The following is a 21,521-nucleotide window of genomic DNA, read 5'->3' as shown; positions in this document are numbered from 1 at the left end:
ATACCTTTTGATAAAAAATTTACCATGCTTATAATAACTTTAAAACATCTCCAAGATTTCAAAGCATTCGGTTCTGTAATTCCTGATTAAATAATAAAATAAATTCATGCATTCATTAATTTTTTTTAGTCACCTTTATATGCAAATCCAAAAAATATGAATGGAATGATAAATCACAAGTACAGACTCATCATATTTTTAACATTTTAGATAGGATTTATTCACCAAATTTTAGGGTGACGTCATCAATTTTTTTAGGGAGGATGAGCAAATAAATTATGATAAAAAATTTACCATGCTTATGATAACTTTAAAACATCTCCAAGATTTCACAGCATTCGGTTCTGTAATTCCTGATTAAATCAATAAAATAAATTGACGCATTCATTAATTTTTTTGAGTCACCCTGTATATCAGGGGCGGCTCATGACTTGAAAAGTTGATGAGGCAAACACAAAACGCTCCAAAATATAAATAATGCAAGATTACTTAAATATTTTCTACTTAGTTAAATAAACAAATTTGTAAACTCATTTAACTGTCCACCAAGAACCAACGTGAAGGTGTAAGGAACTCTTGCAAGGAAAGGATGGGAATGATAGGACAAAAGGAAAGGAAAACGTGGTCAGAAAAAACTAATATAACTTCTAACAAAAAACAAAATTAAAATAAACTTTAAAGAAAACATACAGAAAAAAATCAAATACAACATGAAATAAAATAAATCTAGTTTGATTTATAACAAAAAACAAAACGAAAAAAATATAAAATATAAATACTCTGGATTTATTTTAAATTTTTTTATAGATCAATTAACGATTTACTCAAATCTGGAACTGGTCGTTTTAATTCCTTAACTACATACAATTTATTATCATACGTGAGAGTAGAAAAAACAGAACTGTCATTGTCATTTAACGTTAGTAGAGAAAAATTTTAAGATTTACTCGGAATCTTAAATAACGATTACCGAAATCAAATTATGACAAGCATAAAGCACTAATGCGACACACGCAAACGTGGGCACTTTTAAGACAAAATTCTGTTACCGAAATTTTGAATCAATTTATACACACACAGATTTGTGGCAAAACAATCAACGGCCTAATTTTGAATATTTCTGCCAATGCAGGCTGCAGTGTAATCGCACGTTCTCCGCGCACAAATATTGTTGTCCATCTCTTTTGCAAGCACGGAAATGAGGCTAGCCTCAATTTTGTCTTTTTTCAACTCATACCGCTTATGAGTGTATTGCAGGTTGCTTGCCTATTAACGACATCATTTCTGGGTCTGCTGTAGAGGCAAGCTTCGAGTCTGCCTCATTCGCGTCACAAAATACATGTTGTGTGGAGTATTGAAGCACGCTGTTTAATTAAGGCAGCAACGTGTACCTGCCGAGATAAAAATAAGAATATAATTTTCCATATTTGTTTTTAAAATTTTAGAAAAAAGACACAAATTATTGGCCGAAATGTGTCGGTAAAAAATAATAAAAATCCTAATAAGGCGTAAAATTCATTGGTGAGGCACTGCCTCACCTGCCTCATAGGACAAGCCGCCCCTACTGTATATGCAAATCGAAAAAATTTGAATGGAATGATAAATCACAAGAAGAGACTCACCATATTTGGTACATTTTAGATAGGATTTATTCAGGAAAATTTTGGAGTGACGTCATCAATTTTTTAGGGGTGAAGAGCAAATACATTTTGATAAAAAATTTACCATGCTTCTGATAACTTTAAAACATCTCCGTGATTTCAAAGCATTCGGTTCTGTAATTCCTGAGTAAATCAATAAAATAAATTGACGCATTCATTAATTTTTTTGAGTCACCCTGTATATGCAAATCGAAAAAATTTGAATGGAATGATAAATCACAAGAAGGGGCTCACCATATTTTGTACATTTTAGATAGGATTTATTCAGCAAAATTTTGTGGTGACGTCATAAATTTTTTAGGGGGGACGACCAAATACATTTTGATCAAAAATTTACCATGCTTATGATAATTTTAAAACATCTTCAAGATTTCAAAGCATTCGGTTTTGTAGTTCCTGAGTAAATCAGTAAAATAAATTTTGCGCATTTATTAATTTTTTGAGTCACCCTGTATATGCAAATCCAAAAAATATGAATGGAGTGATAAATTACAAGTACAGACTCATCAAATTTTGTACATTTTAGATAGGATTTATTCGGCAAGCTTTTGAGCTGACGTCATCAAGTTTTTGGAGGGGATAACCAAATATATTTTGACTAAAGATTTATGATGCTCTTTAGAGCCTTAAAACATCTGCAACATTTCAAAACATTCGGGTTAGCAGATTCAAAATTAAATTGCAAAATGTTGTTTTACAATTTTGATTTTTTTTCCAAAAATCTGGACGTTTCGGGTAAAAACCCAATTCGGAGTCGTAAACTACATGTATAGGACTATGTTATTTTATACAATTTAAGACCCATTTACTATGTACAATTTTGAAGTGACGTCATCGCATTAGTGGTGGGGATGACTAGACAAATTTTGGTTAGCGTTTTACCATCTACATGATATTCCTAATATAAGTACAAAATTTCATAACAATCGGTCCAGTACTTTCGGAGATTATCTGTCTAATAAAAATCCGGGACGCAGATAGACGGACAGATGGACAGACGGACAGACAGACGGAAATGGGAGACCTATTTTTTCGTCTTCTAGGGGTCATGAATGATCGAGAAAACGTAAAAGTAGAGTGTCGGCCGACGGACTCGATTACAATACTTCCTTTGCTTACGCTCGGGAAGTAAAAAGAAACAAAGTTTGAACATACTAAAAAAATATTTTTCTGAATCCCATTACGTAGGTAGTAGGTACAAATTAAAGCATTTGTTGCTAATTTTAAATGCTGTTAAATACGCTTTGCAAAGCTCTTTGCTTTCGACCTAATATCCGCTCACTATTTCATCGTTGTCTTTGTCAGCGACACTGTAAAGAAACGTGTGGCGGTACATCCGGCGAGATTTCGGCACGCCGTACCCAGAAATGCATTATGCTCTATGTTTCGACTTAGTACCCGCTTACGATTTCATCGTTCTCTTTGTCGACTACACTGTTCATGGAGCGGATTCCGCGGAACGTATTTATGTTGCGCCAGGTCCGGCGAACTCCTACATCGTTGTACCCAGAAATGCGAAATTAGTTTTTAAAACGCTTAATATTTAAGATAGCTAACAAAATTACAAAACAATAACGGCTTCGATGTTCTTCAGTCAAGGGCGGCTTGTCCTATGAGGCAGGTGAGGCAGTGCCTCACCAATGAATTTTGCGCCTTACTAGAATTTTTACTATTTTTTAACGACACATTTCGGCCAATAATTTGTCTTTTTTCTAAAATTTTAAAAATAAATATGGAAAATTATATTCTTATTTTTATCTCAGTAGGTACTCGTTGCTCCCTTAATTAAACAGCGCGCTGAAACACTCGACACAACATGTATTTTGTGACGCGAATGAGGCAAACTCGAAGCTTGCCTCTACAGCAAATATAGAAATCATATCGTTAATAGGTAAGCAACCTGCAATACACTCATAAGCGGTATGAGTTGAAAAAAGACAAAATTGAGGCTAGCCTCATTTCCGTCCTTGCAAAAGAGATGGACAACAATATTTGCGCGCGGAGAACGTGCGGTTACAATGCAGTCTGCATTTGCAGAAGTATTCAAAATTAGGCCGTTGATTGTTTTGCCACAAATCTGTGTGTGTATAAATTGATTCAAAATTTCGGTAACAGAATTTTGTCTTAAAAGTGCCTACGTTTGCGTGTGTCGCGTTAGTGCTTTGTGCTTGTCATAATTTGATTTCGGTAATCGATATTTAAGATTACGAGTAAATCGGAATTTTTCTCTACTAACGTTAAATGACAATAGCAGTTCTGTTTTTTCTACTTTTACGTATGATGATAAATTGTATGTAGTTAAGGAATTAAAACGGCCGGTTCTTGATTTGAGTAAATCGTTAATTGATCTATAAAAAAGTTTAAAATAAATCCAGAGTATTTATGTTTTATATGTTTTTCGTTTTGTTTTTTGTAATAAATCAAATTAGGTTTATTTTATGTTGTATTTGATTTTTTTCGATATGTTTTCTTTAAAGTTTATTTTAATTTTGTTTTTTTTTTAAGTTATATTAGTTTTTTCTGACCACGTTTCCCTTTCCTTTTGTCCTGTCATTCCCATCCTTTCCTTACAAGAGTTCCTTACACCTTCACGTTGATTCTTGGTGGACAGTTAAATGAGTTTACAAATTTGTTTATTTGACTAAGTAGAAAATATTTAAGTAATCTTGATTTATTTATATTTTGGAGCGTTTTGTGCTTTGCCTCATCAACTTTTCAAGTCATGAGCCGAGAGCCGCCCCTGTCTTCAGTGCTTGCTTACTTTTTTTTTATAATAATTGTTCATTTAATACATTTTCCTATGGAGTAATAAACGAAAAAAATTACATTAAATTATCTAAAATTTTATTGTTCGTACATAACTTTGCTTAAACATAAATGCGTTTTTTTCTGAATTTTTAGCATCTAAGCGTGGTGCCTTGACGAGTAGAGGAGCGGGAAAACACCCTGATATGGACTTGGGGAAGGTATATACAATGGGCCCAAAGGCGAGGCCTACGTGCCGGCTGGCTATAGTCAGCCCCCATAATTAAGAATCCAGAATCCAGCATCTAAGCGTTTTCAGATATTTCAGAAATGAATTTCATGTTTTAAATCAAATTAATTTTAATTCGATTATTATTCATTTAATTTATCTGACAATTTGCCATACCTATACATTTTTGAAAAATTAAATGTAAATGAAAATAGTTAACAGTCGGTACTTTTATTATTGCTTTAAACATTTTTTAATTGCATGTTGTTATTTAATTGACCAGTAAAGTAAGGTTAGAATTTAGAATGCGCGGCAGTTCATAATTCAAAAATTCTACTATGGGTTTCTTATGGGAGCTTGATTTTACAGACAAAATACGCCGCATATAAGGAATTCACGTTCGGTAGATGTAACTAGATTTGGTAACTTTTTTTTTTAAGCTGTGTAACTGCGGACATAATTGTTCTAGTGTATAATCTATTACTGGAATGTCAGAAAGTAGCTATCAAAAATGTGACATGTAAGTAAGTAAAGGTCAAATATCGAAAATGTGATGGTTTTGTGGTAATCTGGTGAATCTATTTTTGAACCAAGGAGAAAATCGCATCCCTCTAAAAGCCCAAAGAGCAACCCGCATGTAAAATTTTGAATCTTTTCCCTTCACTAGTTTTTTTAGGAGGACAAGCTTTGATGTCATCATCATGGATCCACAATTTCACCATGGATCCGTTCTGGTATATCCATGTCTCATTCAAGAAAATGAAAAGTAAATCTTCACCACAATCACGCAATTGGAGATAGGTACCGCCTTAGAAATTTGATTCTGGCAGCTATAACGTGTTTAAAATGTGAAAAACTTCGCCTTCGGAAACCTAAATTTATACGTGTATTATGTACAATTATTTTCAAAGCCAAGTGTTTTACCTCTTACAAAACAATAACGATTATATAAAACTTAAAAACCAATTGTAGAACGGAACCAACAAAGCATGCAGGTATATAAATCTCTGCAGTCGTCTTTCTGATTCTGATTATAATATTAACGGCACAAGCGCCGCTGTATCTGTATTATTTTAAAATTCGAAAAACACTCGACAACACTAGCGAACTTTACGGAGAATATTTCTGCCACCAGTTTAACTGTTTCCGTTTTACCCAATTTTTTGAAAACCACGAAATATTTCTTGTTTCTTTTCCTTTAAAATGAGCTTTCTCGTGATTACTTTTATGGAAACTGTTTCCACGCTGTATTTAAGGATTTTCTAGAAACGAAGCGTGTTGAAATTAGAAAAACTTCGTTTTTTTCCACACAATTCGGATTTGACATTTGAATTAGAAAATTAGACAGTTGATGCCAATCTTAAATTTCTAGTGATCTTAAGATTGCAACTTAACCACAGAAAAGTTTCTGTCAGTTACTTCTACCGAACGTGAATGCTTATTAGGTAGAAATCTTAACTAGTTCATGCTACAAGCGATAAAGACTGTACAATTATCTTCCTGTTACTAAAGGTTTAACTATATAAAAAGCTTCTGTTAAAGATATATTGCAAATTAAAAACAACGCTATCCATCGAAGTAACGTACATCGTTTCTAACGTCTTGCGCATGAGTGAAACGGAAAATCCAGAAACACTTAGGAAAGAAAAAGAACGCGAATATTTTGCGGTACTAGTGACGTTTAGATCGTGAAAATCCCCAAAATATGACAGTTGATTTCGTATTTTCATCACAACAATCATAATCACAATTTTTGGATGATATATTAGTTCTGTGATATTGATTCACATTGGGTTGTATGTATCTGTGGACTAGTTTTTTTGTATTTGTTATTAATAATGACAGAAAGACATATGTTAACAATAGGGGCAATTGCCATTTTTTTTTGTTGGAGAAAATTCTTTACAGTCAAATAATGTAGCGAAAGTCAATTGGTATACTGAATTAAATGTGCTTGAAGAGTTTATTCGAGCTAGAATGCGAGAAGATTATGGTAAGTTAATGTATATTGATAAATTCTGTGTCAAGTAAAATTATGACGTATTTTGTTTTATTATGCATAGATATTCCTTAAGAGAGGCAACATGTGAAACCCCAAGAGGTGCATTTGTATATCATCATATGGCTACACCTGCCCTACACGGACGTTATAATGTATTGTGGACCAATAGTTTGCGTGCTTGAGACGTACATCTGAAGAAAAGTGAATCAGCTGAGGTCCGAGCTGTTGTCTCTGAAAATTCTTTTAATCCCCAAGTCAGCCTAAAAACAGCTAATGTTGAGGTACAACTTCATGAAAGCTTAGGACAAACTGATAGGAGCGAAGCACTGCTTTTGCTATTGGGCCCTGAACTAGAAAGATCTGAAGAAAATCTACTTCACAGTGTCGAAGAACTATTAGTGTCCGAGGACTATTTTAATGGCCCATCAAGAAAACAGTTTGTGGGTCAGTTTTTCACCAAAAGTGAATCAGATTTTGCATTAGGAAGTGCAATTTTTTATTGTAAAATACTTTTTTTTTGTTTTGAAATAAATTGTTCTTTAAATTGTGACTTTTTTTTAATGGGTGTTTCAGACCCAATTCGTACTAAAATGAGAGTGATTTTTACTTGTACATGAAAGGTTTAATCAGGAATGCTAAGTTTTTCCTTTTCTAGCAAAAATGTGTGAAAAGAAAAAAGCTTGGGATTGATGATGATTCTTAAATCAAAATTTGGCAATTGATTGAAAACATTTGCAAATATGAGATCTCCTTTATGTATTTATTATTTTAAATTCACAGCCGTATCTGTAGCATCTGAAAATCAAAGCCATTTATGTGGAGGGGGAAGTCAATGGCAGTATGAACCACTGTACGACATACGTTCGAGGCAAATGTAGTGGTAAAAGTTGAATTTAAATATTTATTAAATACTACCGGTTCCGTTCATGTTTGGTATCAAGATCAACAGTAAAAATATCAGTCTTAATGGTACAGGTAGTGGGATATATAAGAAAATTACTTTAATGGTACAATTTAAGCGTTAAAGTGACGCCTCGATTTCACCCATAAGGATTACACGGGGAACTGAAATACGGGTCTCGTGTTATGAACTGAGTTCAAATTTCGCGCGTCATTCACTTTACTGGTCAATTATTATTATTTAATTGTGGAATGTCCGGGGTCGGCAAGCCGTAGCCCGTGGTCGACGCGGAACCCGAACCGCATCACAAAAATTTCTAACAGTCTCTTCCAACATCTTCGTTCACGCAGGACTTACTTACAGATTCCTCTATTGCCCAAATTCTTTCTTATACCCCAAACGGGATAAGTAATAATGTGAAATAAAATCTGATGTTCCATAAACAGCGTGTTTTGAACTAGTATTTAATACCCTTATAATCCTTTTGGCTGAAATTATTATGAACGGCTGTAATCTCGAGTACTCGTTTCGATAATTTAAATTCAGTCCATTCAGATTTTTTTTATGAAGTGGTTGGAGACTTATTGGTGAGTAAAAATATTTTTTTCGGTGGTTTTCAATTAATGATAATGGCAGAACAGGTAGAACTAAGGATTAATAGTGTTTGGAATCAAACTGACATTGTCAATTTCCTATAAAAACATTATTTTAACAAGTCAAAGTCGAAACATTCGAGATGTTTTTGTACATCCTGGAACGTAAAATGCCAGTGGTTAACGAGTAGCGGCCATACATTACGAAAATATATAACACAAAGGTGTACACTCAAAATATTTGGCCGACCCGAAATTTTGACTCACCAGCCGCCATTGCTGTAAAATAATCTTGGATCAATTTTTACTTCCGTAAATTGTAATGTGCATTTTTTAAATGGATTTTAATAATAAAATTATGATTAAAATGCTATAAAATACTTGGGCGTTTGTTTCATTTTCAGTTGATAAAAAATAGACATTTATTTTATTAGGTATTTAAGTGATACTTTATGTGACGGAGTATGGCTGATTAAACGCCGACTGATAGCGAGGCGAATTAAGTTTATACAAGTCACAACAGGTCACTCAATCTCCGAATGAAATATACTATTTTCCTCCCAACCGGCAATAATAGTTATGTATTATACAAGTGACAAAAATAAGCCAGTATAGGTGAGCGAGTGTAGTGTACATGAGCCATGAAGTGCGAGTGTTACACTGACTCACGAGCATTTTTGTCACGTGTATAATATTAAGTTTTCTCTTATACCTATTTATACTCCATCCAAAAATAATAAATTTCATATTAGGACATAATTTTGTGCAACAAGTACATATGTAGGGTATGTAGTTGGTAGGCGTTACTATGTTAGCACTGTAAACAGACAATTGTGAAGTTTGGAAAAAAGTGTCATTTTCACGTAAAAGTCGTAAAAGGTTTGTAAAAAAATAGAAATTCCTCAAGAAATTTGTCGACCGGCAGCAAATGTTGTGCAGAACTTGCTTCTACTGCTTCCAGATACTTCTAACGAGTTATATGACAGAGAGTAGCAAGAGATTTTATCAAGATTTAAGTTTTAGGGAAATACTGGACCCTTAGCAACCAGTTCCAACATTCCATTCAATGAAATACTGATTCATTTTAGCAACACCAAACAACGGTAATACTAGGTAGAATATAAACAGGAATAAGAGAAAATATGGTACTTTATTCCCCCGTTTTTGGTAATAAAGTGGTATTTTATTCCCTAAGAAATATAGTAAGAACAATGAAATACCAAATTTTATTCTTTCATTTCTGTTGCCAACGACTCGGACAGACAGACAGATGGAAACGGGAGACCTATTTCTTCGTATAGTAGGGGTCATTAAAGGTCGAGAAAACGTAAAAGTAGAGAGTCGGTCGACGGTCTCGATTACAATACATACTTCCTTCGCTTACGCTCGGGAAGTAAAAAGTTTGAAAATTTTGGTATGGTGTATCGTAGGAGACAGGTATTTGAGCTAAATGCCGTCCAGTACCTTAAGCGGCATGTCAGAACAAAACTTCGCAGAATAGAGGACAATGGACCACTAATTAGAGTAATATAAATAAAAGGTTACAAAAATGTTCGTGATTAAATAGTTTTGATATGTTGCTCCGATTTTTTAACGAATAAAAAAAGGGCCAAAAGATAAGTTACATACGTTATCAACACTATTTTATGTCCTTAGTTACCGGTGTGTTGTTTCACTATAAAGTATTTCGTTATCTGCCATTTTAACTGCTTGTGTTACAAAAGCTTTTCTGGTGGAATTTGCTTGTGGTAAGTTTTTAAAATAAATGTGGTCAACTGGAGGAATGAAAATCAACAAGTCCTGCATATAGTTGTCTGGGCTTTCAGGACGAACGATAAAAATACAAAGAATTATCACAATTTGGACTTGATTCATTTTTGCATTGAACGTTCTGAAAAATAATTCACTGCATAAAGACAATGTTCCCATAACATGGGTTAATATTTTAAATTTGGATTTTGTTAATTATAGAATTGAAAAGTATAGATCTTCGACAATTACTTGATAAGTGTAACTCGAAAATCATTATTTTTGGACTTGGTCTACTTTGGTTCTGAACCCCTCATATATAGATTTTTTTAACCAAAACTTTTCACTTTTCCGCACAATTTTTCAAACATTTTCTTTCATACAAATCTTGTCTTGAAAATTATATACACAACAAAAAAAGAATCAGCCAGTGATGCCCGTACATAGATTCGGCAACTGGTTTTAATTTATATACAGTGCATCTTTTTTAAAAGTGGCCATAGGGATTCCCATGTTAAATTTTATACCCCGTGTTAACTTATGTTTGATTGAGTAAAGATTTAGGGCCGGTTGCATAAACGCAAATCAAATTTAATCTCTGATTAAGAACAATAAATTGTAACTATGATAATAACAATCGTTACTATGGAGTTAATCAGAGATTAAATTTGATTTGCGTTTATGCAACCGGCCCTAAATCTTTACTCAAACATAAGTTAACACGGGGTATAAAATTTAACATGGGAATCCCTATGAAATTTTTACTGGATGTAATTTGGGTCATCTTTTGTCGATTTTATTAAAGGTTACGCTTTAAATTAAAGGATACTTCTTAAAAAAAATTAAATATTTCGGTATTTTTGACTGTAATATTGTAGGCAGTCATGTAAAAACAGACATTTACCTGACGTTTCTAAAATTTGATTGCTCGTTCGATTACTGGTTTTTAGTGACCGAAATTCGTCAATATACCGCAGTACACAATTAAAGAAAAAGTGGAAATGCTCACTGATGGATACATTAAAGGCTTATCGACAACAGAGAAATTGCACAAAATTTTGCTGCAGCATACCCACATCGTCCTATACCCGGCAAAAGCACAATTTAAAAATTGTGTGGCAATTTCAGTGAAATTTTCTTTTATTTCCTTCATTTATGTTTGAATTCCATCATTCTGTTTCTTTTCAAAAAACTGAAATATTAGGTATTTAATTGCTAAATTAAAATTATGATGTCAAAAATGACAAAATAAAGTGATAAGTCAAAACCTTCTATGATGTACCTACCAAAATTTTTTTATCAAAATAATTTTAATTTTTGTAAGAACAAATTAATAATTTACTGCAAAAAGTGGTAGTGAAAATTAAAGTAGAACCCTATGAACAGTATAACTTGATGTCTGCCAATAATCTTTTATTTCTTTACTTTATAGCCTTCCGCATTTCTTTTCAGAAAACTTATCAACTTTGAAAATTCACTGAAGTCCACATCAATAAGTAAATTTGATTTAATTTTCGAATGGTACGATCAGACAGTAGTTAGAAGTAATTCAGTTACCTACAAGTAATTCATCACTGTAATTCAATTCCTTTTCAAGTAATGAGTAATTGTAATGCATTACTTTTCAAAAAATGTAATGAGTAATTGCAACGAATTACTTTTTATGAGTAAATCAGTCACTTTTACAATTACTTTCTGCAATTACTTTTAACCCAAATACTCAAAAATATTGTTTTGTTTTTCTCTACGAATCGTTTACCTAACCTGCTGGGATTATTGTACCTGCTGGTTCGTCCCCACAAGGGGAAGAATAACCCAATAGGGAGTTAAAATCTAAAACGAGTTTACCACAGAATTTGTTACGAAACCAGGTAACCACAATATACATAAGCTGGTCATCATTTTAAAGGTAAAAGCTAAAGCATATTCCAGCATAGGGAAATACATATAAATTTCTGCCCAAGTTTTTGCCACAAGAATACGTCCGATTGTAATAAACTTCACACCGTTGAAATGAGCGTAAAAAACCCTACCCAGACTGCTTTTCCGTTTTTTAAATTTTGTTGTAAAAAAAAAACGACAACGCTTTAAAATTGTGATGAGTATGAGATTATCTGGTTTTCGGTTTTTATGGATTAATTTTAAATTTTCAAAAAAGTACATTAGTAGAAATTGTATTAAAAAATCCATTGCGCTTTACAGAAATAAAATATCTTAATCAATATTTATTGAGTAGATAGATAGATAGACAGATATATATTTGTGCAATATACCAAGCATTTTCACATGTCAAAGAGCAAACAAAAAAAAACGTAACCAGTATAATGTCATACTTGTATGTACGACTCAGCACTAGAAATCAGTGGCGTAACAATCAATCTGCGGGCCTGTGTTCTACAAGACTGTGGGGCCCCTAATGAACAGCGAAATAAAAATATTTAAAAATACGAGTATAATGAGTAAAGTATGAGTACATTGCAATTGGGGCTTACGTTTTATTGAAATAATTCTACCTGAAACACTGAATTAAAAAAACAAAATACAATAATTACCTGAATACATAAAATTAAAATATATACAATTACACATATTAGAAACTAGGCGACCCGGCAAACGTTGTTTTGGCATTTCTAGTGAATACTTTGGTAGTTAAATCAAAAATTAAATTAAAATAAATACATATAAATATAATTCAGTTAAATTATAAATTATACATAAAAATTTATCGTACGACAATGATTATATTCAATAGCCATTTTGCAACCCTATTGCGCATCTGTGGATGAAAGCAAAGATACTCATATCATTATTAAAAAATGGGGGTTGGTGGTAGGAGGGTGAAAATTTAGGGTTATATGTATTTTTTGATGCCAAATCTTAAAAAAATAAAAATAAAAAATGTTGTCTAAAAAATTAAAAAAAAAATTTTGGTGGGCCACCCTTATCACTTAGGGGTATAAAAAATAGTTTACTAGACCTACCGAATATATACAAAAAATTTCATAAAAATCAGTCAAGCCGTTTCGGACGAGTTTGGTTACAAACATTGTGACACCAGAATTTTATATTAGATTATTTTAGAACAAATTTCATTACCATAAAAAAGGTTATACCGAGTCGACCTTAAAAGGTAGACATATGCTGTCGCGGACTTTTTTTTAGAACTTTTAGAAGGGAACAATTCCATCATACATGATTTTTATGTAACTTTAACCGTTCAAGCAGCGTAACTGCCCATTCACAATGGACATAAGACATAAGAACGAGCGCATAACATAATTTACGTTTTTGGTTTGTGTCTGGCTTATGCTTATCTACGTTCACAGTGGACAGAGTGAACTCTGTAAGAATTGTTAAACTGCGCAAACGCAGAACGGAATTACTCCCGGCTAAACATAGAAACGGCTAACCTCAAACTGAGTCAAAAAAAATATCTAACCTACAATTTCATACGATATTCGAACTGGACAACTCGCAGTACAGAACAGACTCGCAGTGTGAAGCTTTGATTATAATTTATATAATATAATCAAAGGTGTGAAGTGCCAAGTGCCAACTGTCAAAGGGAATTCAATAGCAGCATTCAAAAGTCCCTAGATTTTAACATAATTTTATTAATTTTGACATAATTCGTGCACAAAGTTGAACTTATTTCAACAACACACAAGGATTACATAAAACGTTCATAAGCATAAGAATTACGTTCGTCCACTGTGAACAGGGGTACACGTTTTCCATCGTTTCAACTTTACGTATTTATGTAAGCTTTATGTACTTGTTATGCCTTATGTCACAGATTACATACCCTTACTGCCCATTCACAATGGACATAAGGCATAACAAGTACATAAAGTTTACATAAATACATAAAGTTGAAACGATGGAAAACGTGTACCCCTGTTCACAGTGGACGAACGTAATTCTTGTGCTTATGAACGTTTTATGTAATCCTTGTGTGCGTACACAAAGTTGAAACAAGTTCAACTTTGTGCACGATTTATGTCAAAATTATGTTAAAATCTAGGGACTTTTGAATGCTGCTATTGAATTCCCTTTGACAGTTGGCACTTGGCACTTCACACCTTTGATTAAATTATATAAATTATAATCAAAGCTTCACACTGCGAGTCTGTTCTGTACTGCGAGTTGTCAAGTTCGAATATCGTATGAAATTGTAGGTTAGATATTTTGATTGACTCAGTTTGAGGTTAGCGGTTTCTATGTTTAGCCAGGAGTTATTCCGTTCTGCGTTTGCGCAGTTTAACAATTCTTACAGAGTTCACTCTGTCCACTGTGAACGTAGATAAGCATAAGCCAGACACAAACCAAAAACGTAAATTATGTTATGCTCTCGTTCTTATGTCTTATGTCCATTGTGAATGGGCAGTTACGGGTATGTAATCTGTGCTTATGTCCATTGTGAATGGGCAGTAAGCAACGTAAGCTGTCAAAGGAGGAATCATTTTCCTGTTTTTCGGATATTTTTCATTTCTGCTCCGCTCCTATTGATCGTAGCGTGATATATAGTCTATAACCTTCTTCGATAAATGGACTATCCAACACAAAAAGAGTTTTTGAATTCGAACAGTAGTTTCTGAGATTAGCGCGTTCAACCAAACAGACTCTTCAGCTTTATAATATAAGTAAGTATAGAAGAATAGAAGTATAGATAAAAATGCCCATTTTTTTTTATCTCAAAATTGTTTTCTTCTTGCTTTCCAATGGGCACAAACTGATACAAAATTTGACACATCTAAGCTTCTGGCAATTTGATTTCCAATTGAGAGATTCAGTGAAGATAATCTGCATTGGCCCATTGTGTTTCTTAAAAAATGTTTAGTCATTTTTAATTTCGAAAAAGATCTTTCCGCTGAAGATATTGTAAGAAAAGTGAAACATGCTGTGATAATTTCAATGAAACTAGTGCAGGTAGGTCATTCTGTAATAATTTCCCAGTCCTGTTTTTTTTCTACTTACGAAATTAGTTGTAACATACATCAGAAATATTTTATTATTCCAAAAAAGCACCACAAGTACAAAATTAAAATAGTTTTGAAAATACGAAAGTTTTCATAAAACAACTGAAACTGAATTTTTTTCACGTCTTATTACAGCATGAAGTTTCACTGTAGATCTGAGGACAAAATTTAAGTGTTTTGTTGTCTTGTATCAAAAATTAGTCATACTTTTGTTGGATAAAGATTGGTAATGTACTACATGGGATGTTAGATTTGCCACAATGGGATTGCGGCACTGCGACAGGTTTATTAGAAAAAGATGCTGCTGCATTTTCGACCGCCGGTGGCGGTCGCTAAAACCCGAGTTTATTGAGTCTATGATATGGAGATGCCGCCAAAAGTCCAGCCCTTTGCAGCAAAAAATTCGTAAAAAGCAATGAACGATCGATCCTGGGATTACCCCACATTTTCGAATTTTTTATTTCGGGATGTAATTTGGGCAATAATATAAAAAAATCTAATAAAAAAAAAATGTTCGTGTGACCGGACCGGGCTCCTTGAAGCAGCGGGCCCGTGTTCCGTCGAACACACGGAACACCTGTAGTTACGCCACTGCTAGAAATACAACAGACCATGGACTGAAAGAAAAAGACGTTTTAGAAAGACGAAGACAAAAAATTAAACACAGGGACAGAATATTTAAAATTTGTAGTCAAACAAACTTTAGCCATTTTTCTGGTCCATTCAAATGTATATAGTTATATACAGGTAACCGATAGAGCCTGTCCTTTAAAACGCCTCATAATCCGACAATAAAATTTTATGAGAGTGTCCACCCTCTAAGGTTTTCTAAATTATCTGTAAGTCACAACGCCAAGTAGGAGGCAATTAAAGACAGACTTTTAAGTTTACATTATCTTGTAGCCCCCTTCTAAGTATTTAGGAACATTCTTCTTATTAAAAATTAAAATATTTGCGTCCGCAGATATTATCGGTGGACTAATATTTGCGACACATTTACACGTAGCCAATAAGATATTTTGAAATCTCCCACCAATGCAAATTTTTGTTTAAAAGTTATTGCAGTTGGCATCGAACTTTTATTTGTAGCTAGAGTGAAATGAAATTAGGCGCAAAAAAAATCAGCTCTTCAATTTTCGGTAAAATATGTAACATGTAGCCCTATACTACTAAACTGTTAGTTCGATGTTATATAATACGCGGCAAATAAATACTCCAGCTATTATGTAGGGTAAAGAGTACAGATCACGAAACCGATGCCATTATAGCCTTAGAAGAACAATTAGTCGATGCCGCAGATGAAGATTTGATAAAAACACATTTAAAGAATAAAAGGAGACAATTAGATCTACTGAATCAAAGTGCTGCTATGTCAGTTTGTCTTCTCCTCGGCATTGTAATGAACTTTATCAAAAGACACAGAATTATTTTCACAGTCAACCAAATCTGTAAATTTTGTCTTGAGAATTTTAAAATATTGGAAACCTCAAATTAAATTCTCGAATCACGCTAAAGTTTGAGGTTTTGTCGAAGTCAATAAATAGAATGGCAAATCGAAGTTAATGACAAACTTTCGCAAAGTGTACCTACCTAAATTCACTTTAACCAAGAGTTTTCCTAAAATACACGACGTTTTTTTTTACGAAAAAACAAAGAACGATTTCAAATGCAATATACTTTTCACAATCGCACGAAAGAAATGACGGAAGAAATAGTTTTGTATAGCACGTCAGTTAGACGATAGGTCCGTCATGAACGCCAACTATTGAAAATAATGCGAAGTGGCGATTCCCATACAAAATTGCCAATTTAGAATTTTTAGATTAGTCAGAGTTTGGTTTTTAACATTCTGAGGGCAAATCGATTTCACCCATGCCATTTCAGCTGTTCCAATTCAAAATGAAGATCATTTGCGCGGAAAGGATCATGGTGTCGTACAAGATATTCATAAAACACCCGAGATTCTAATTACACTACGTAGAAATTTTGAACGCAGTTAGTGCTGTGTGTGTAAGGTGGGCAGTTTGAGTACTTATTATAAGATACCTATTTATTTATTTTATTTTATTTATATTCGTTTAAAGATCGAATAATTACGCTCTATTTCCTTAAATTTTGCCATCATTAGTTGTTTGATCTCAGTGTTGTCATTACGACATAGTGTGATTTTTGTTTTGTTGCATTTAACTATGATTGCTAATTTAGAAACATTAATAAATTAATCAAAGTTGCTTACGGTATGTATAATATGTTGCCTACATGAACGGATTCAGGCGTGAACAAATAAAATAATCACTCTGTATTTATACAGGGTCACTCAAAAAAATTAATGAATGCGGCAATTTATGCAATTTATTGTATTGATTAAATCAAGAACGACTCAATGCACATTCCCGAAAATTTAGGAATACAGTACTGTTATTATTACTATTACATTGAATCTATCCAAATTGATAACGTGTCTTTGCAGTGATGATGACATGATCCCAAAATTTTGTAATTTTCTTTACCTTTATTTTAACATTACACGCATATTTTTATTTTAACTTATAAATTTATAAGGGTTATCATAAAAAATAAAATTCGCAAAATCAAATTTTATAATTTTTCGGAAAAGCTGGATTTATTGTATTGTGTTTCATGGGCGAGGGAAGATCTTGCGAAATCACTTTTGACCAATTTTTATTGTCAGATATGCATCAAGTTTTACGATTGTTAATTTTTTGTTGGTTATGTTATTCTTAATTTTATCAAGTCATAATCCTGTACTTTAAATTAGAATATTTACAGAATGCACTTACTATATTGTTTTATGTACACAATAAATTATCCGTGTCAACTTTTATAAGTTTTTTATTATTTCTTTTATTGTACTTATTGTAGTAGATTACATTTTAAATATTGAAAATTGATAACTTGGACGTAACATGATTTCGTACTTAATGCGCAATAAATCAGCGCACGTCTTTAATAAATGCCCCACTCTAACCAATAAAAAAATACCAACTTGCGAACTTACCGACTACTATTTTCACTTGCAATTTTATTGCAACATCACAACACCATTACAATCAAATTTTTAAGTTAAATAATTGTTTGGTATACGAAACCACGTGTCTTACACATGCTACAATGGTATCACCGATCACCGTCGTCATTTACAGCAGTTCTTTTCAAACACATTCCAGTGCTCTAGTCAGGTAAGCGTAGGTAAACTTTAATCTCTTGCACAGGTTCTGGAGTACACTGCCCTCATCTCGACGGTGTTGCCAAATGTGATTGTAGTACAAAAAAAATAATTACTTCTTTGTCCTTTGACATTATTGCTGCCAATTTTTAAATCTACGAAAAAAGGTGTATTTTTCTGAAAAATAAATAAAACTACAGAATAAGACAAAGTTTGATGTGTTTGTTATGTGGTATTTTGTTTTTACAACCTTTAAAGTAGTTTGACATCGCAAAGATTTTGTTACGAACACTATAATAATATGAAAACATACGTAGGTCCAGAAATATTAGTAAACATATGTCGAAACGTAGTTTTTTTTTATTAATGTTTGTTCTAAATAGCTTGACTTAAAATTATTAAAACTATAGTTATTATTTAATTAGTAAAATCTTAAACAATACGCAGATAAATTAGCTTCAGAAAAAACAGATTTTAGATTAGTGGCAAGAAAATCATAAATTAGCTCCAAAAGCATTACGAGTAGACGATTTGTGGCAAAAATATTTAACTTACGGGTGTCTAATTAAAAACTAGGTCAAGAGGGCTGCCTTCTTATTTATTGTTTTTTTTTTTCGTATGTCGTAGTGTTTATCATCGTGTTGGAGACAGTTGTCATCACGTTGTCATTTCGATGTCAAACTCAATTTAAAGGTTATTAATTCACGACAGTCGATGTAACAACCGGTTGAAAACTTTCAAAATTCACTTCGGAAACGACGTAAAGAAAACAACCAAAATCTGGGGACATAACGCTCTTGACCAGGTTTTTATTTAAACACCCAATACATATTTTCAACATAAATTAAAGCTTATAGTATAGTATAGGCAACCACAGTCTCAACATGGTGTTATTTTCTCTGCATATTCCGTGACTTTTTTTCAAACATCGTACCAAACTCCTAAAATTATCTTGCAGTTCTCGTTCCGTGTTTGCCACATAAGTTCATTCGAAACCGGATCATTATGGTGAAACTTTATATGTATGGTATGTTAGGAATAATAATAATTGATTTATTAACGGATTCATCATTACACAACATGTACGTAGTTACATTTTCAGTGCTGTACGCACTGAGCGTTTAAATATAAAACTAGACACATTAAAAAGGCTAATGTAACGGCGGTATTTATTTGCAAGTTCGACAGTCTCGGAACGATAGAGTTTGATGAATAATTTGTGCGATGAAATGGCATATCAAATAGAATCGGGTTTCTGACGTTCCGAGGTGGAACATGAAATGTCGTGTAGATGGTAAAATTCTAATCAAAATGTATCTAATCATCCCCACCGACAATGATTGCACAAAATCATCTCTAAAATTTACTATAGTAAATGTTATTTAAATTTTATAAAGTAAGATACTCCTGCACTTGTGATTTACGCATCCGTGTGGATTTTTTACCCTAAATGTCCATATCTTTGGAAAAAAAGTCAAAATTGTATAACAACATTTTGCAATTTAACTTTGAAACTATAAAACCAAATACTTGCAAGGGTTATAAGCATTGTAAATCGTTAATCACTGCATTCATATTTTCTAGATTTGCTTATACAGAGTGACTCAAAAAAAATGAATGAGTCAATTTATTTTATTGAATGAATCAAGAAGTGCAAAACTGAATACTTTGAAACCTAGCAGACATTTTAAAGTTATTGGAAGTACGGCAGATTGTTAGTCAAAACATATCCATTTATCCTCTCCTAAAACATTAATAATGTGATCTAAAAATTTTGCCGAATAATTCCTACCTAAAATATGTTAAATATTACGAACCTATACTTGTGGTTTAAGCATGCATTCATTTTTTTTTTTTTTTAGATTTAGTTATACAGCGCAACACAACAAACTTAATGAATAAGGTAATCTATATATTTTATTGATCAAATCGGGAACGACTCACCCCGATTTTCGAAAATTTGAATATACAGTACTACTATTATTATTGCTATTACACTGCACCCATTCAAATTGACATATGTCCTTGATGACGTCACAAAATTTTATTACGAAAAAATTCACTTGAAATACACGCGTATCATGTTTCTTTACCTGTACTTAAACAGTCCAGACATTTCTTTGTTTTAACTCATAGGGGTGATCGTAAAAAATGAATTACATATACAGGGCTATTCAGCTTAAATAAAAGAGCGAATAGGCAGCCCCACATACAGTATTGATTTATTCCTTGATTTATATTTCGTTTTCAAAAACACCATGAATCTAAATTGACGTTGTTTAATTGCTGTCCGTATTTGACAGATAGATTTTCATTATTTTGAAAGGTTAAAAAATGCCGAAATTTTCATTCACTAATGGTGAAAAAACATATATGATTCTAATTTACGGAGAATGTCGCAAAAACGCGTAGCTGCAAAAAGGCTATGTGCTGGACGGTACTCTACGCAGAATTCCAACAGAGAACAGAGCAGATTTTCAAAAGGCTAGAAAAATGTTTAATGCGAGATTGACTCTTTAGTAAACGACGAAGTGTTCGGTTTGCAACAAGTGTTGATAACAAAATAACAGTTTTGGCCAGCGTTGCCGTACATCCCCACATTCGTCAAAAGGCTGTTGCAGTGGAGGTCAGATCACGTCAGGTCAGGTCAGGGATAAGTGAGGCTTCTGTATGTAGAATTTTAAAGAGGAACTACGAGAGGTTGATTACCCTCGAATATTGCAGTTTTACCGATTTGTTAGAGAACAACTTGGCGATCTTGGATTTGTCGCATTAATCCTTGCCCTGCCAGAAACCCTGACTTGATCCCTGGATTATTTTTTGTGGGGAACTATTAAAGAAATTGAAGGCATGGATTAACTGCAAAGACAAATAATTGAAACGTGTGCATCAATTAGTCCAGCAGTGTTAGAACGTGTGAGGCACTCATTTATGGTTCGAGTAGAAGTAGTTATGTGAGCGGAACGGGGAACGCATAGAACATTTGTTATAGTTACTTTATTTTCTTAGTCATTCGTTTCGTTACATTTAATAAAAATTAAATCTTTAATGTAATGCGTTTTACTGAAACAAGTTGCCTCATGGATTAAATTTGAAATGTCATGTTATGTTTGAATTTGACATCGTAAATGAGATGAATCACTACAAGGACTTCTGTTCTTTTTTAAATTAAGAACTGAATCAAGGAATATGCGTCTAATGTATTTTGGGTTGCAGACCGGTTGTTCGGCTGAATGCTGAATGACCCTGTATAAAAATATTTTTGAGTTTAACTTTGAAACTGCAAGATCGAATGTTCTGGAATTTTGCAAACGGTCTAAGTTTATTGTAAATATGATAAATTGTTCAACAAATTTTTTTCGTGTAAGTTACTAACTGTGCCGTTTTAATTAATTAATCCTTTACTCTGCGTTGAGTGGATAAAATCAGTCAAATTACATTTTATTTTAACCATTGGTGCTTGTAAATCTGAACG

At 33.0% G+C, this 21,521-nt stretch overlaps 1 protein-coding gene and 1 long non-coding RNA gene across 7 annotated transcripts in view; one reads left to right on the top strand and one right to left on the bottom strand.

Annotated features, from left to right (window-relative positions):
• Nucleotides 1–21,521, bottom strand: part of LOC135143086 (BTB/POZ domain-containing protein 19) — a 109,202-nt gene that overhangs the window by 50,893 nt on the left and 36,788 nt on the right. Inside the window, exons 1-2 of one of the 6 annotated variants that reach the window (XM_064074935.1) lie at nucleotides 18,602–18,725; nucleotides 17,879–18,223 (exon numbers count right to left, since the gene is read on the bottom strand). The exons of 3 other annotated variants lie outside the window; for them this stretch is intronic. The gene's annotated coding sequence lies outside the window, so the exon portion shown is untranslated. Of the gene's footprint in view, nucleotides 1–17,878; nucleotides 18,224–18,601; nucleotides 18,726–21,521 lie in introns of those variants that run through there. 2 more of the 6 variants (XM_064074930.1, XM_064074933.1) reach the window with 2 other exon arrangements.
• LOC135143183 (uncharacterized) lies at nucleotides 6,092–7,185 on the top strand. The gene is made up of 2 exons (XR_010282708.1): nucleotides 6,092–6,628; nucleotides 6,699–7,185. It is a non-coding gene; the product is annotated as an uncharacterized LOC135143183 (long non-coding RNA).

This window comes from Zophobas morio, unplaced genomic scaffold, assembly GCF_036711695.1.
Source record: "Zophobas morio isolate AGI-343-1 ecotype UQ-CSIRO unplaced genomic scaffold, CSIRO_AGI_Zmor_V1 ptg000058l, whole genome shotgun sequence".
NCBI lineage: Eukaryota > Metazoa > Arthropoda > Insecta > Coleoptera > Tenebrionidae > Zophobas > Zophobas morio.
This window is presented reverse-complemented; position numbering and strand designations above follow the sequence as displayed.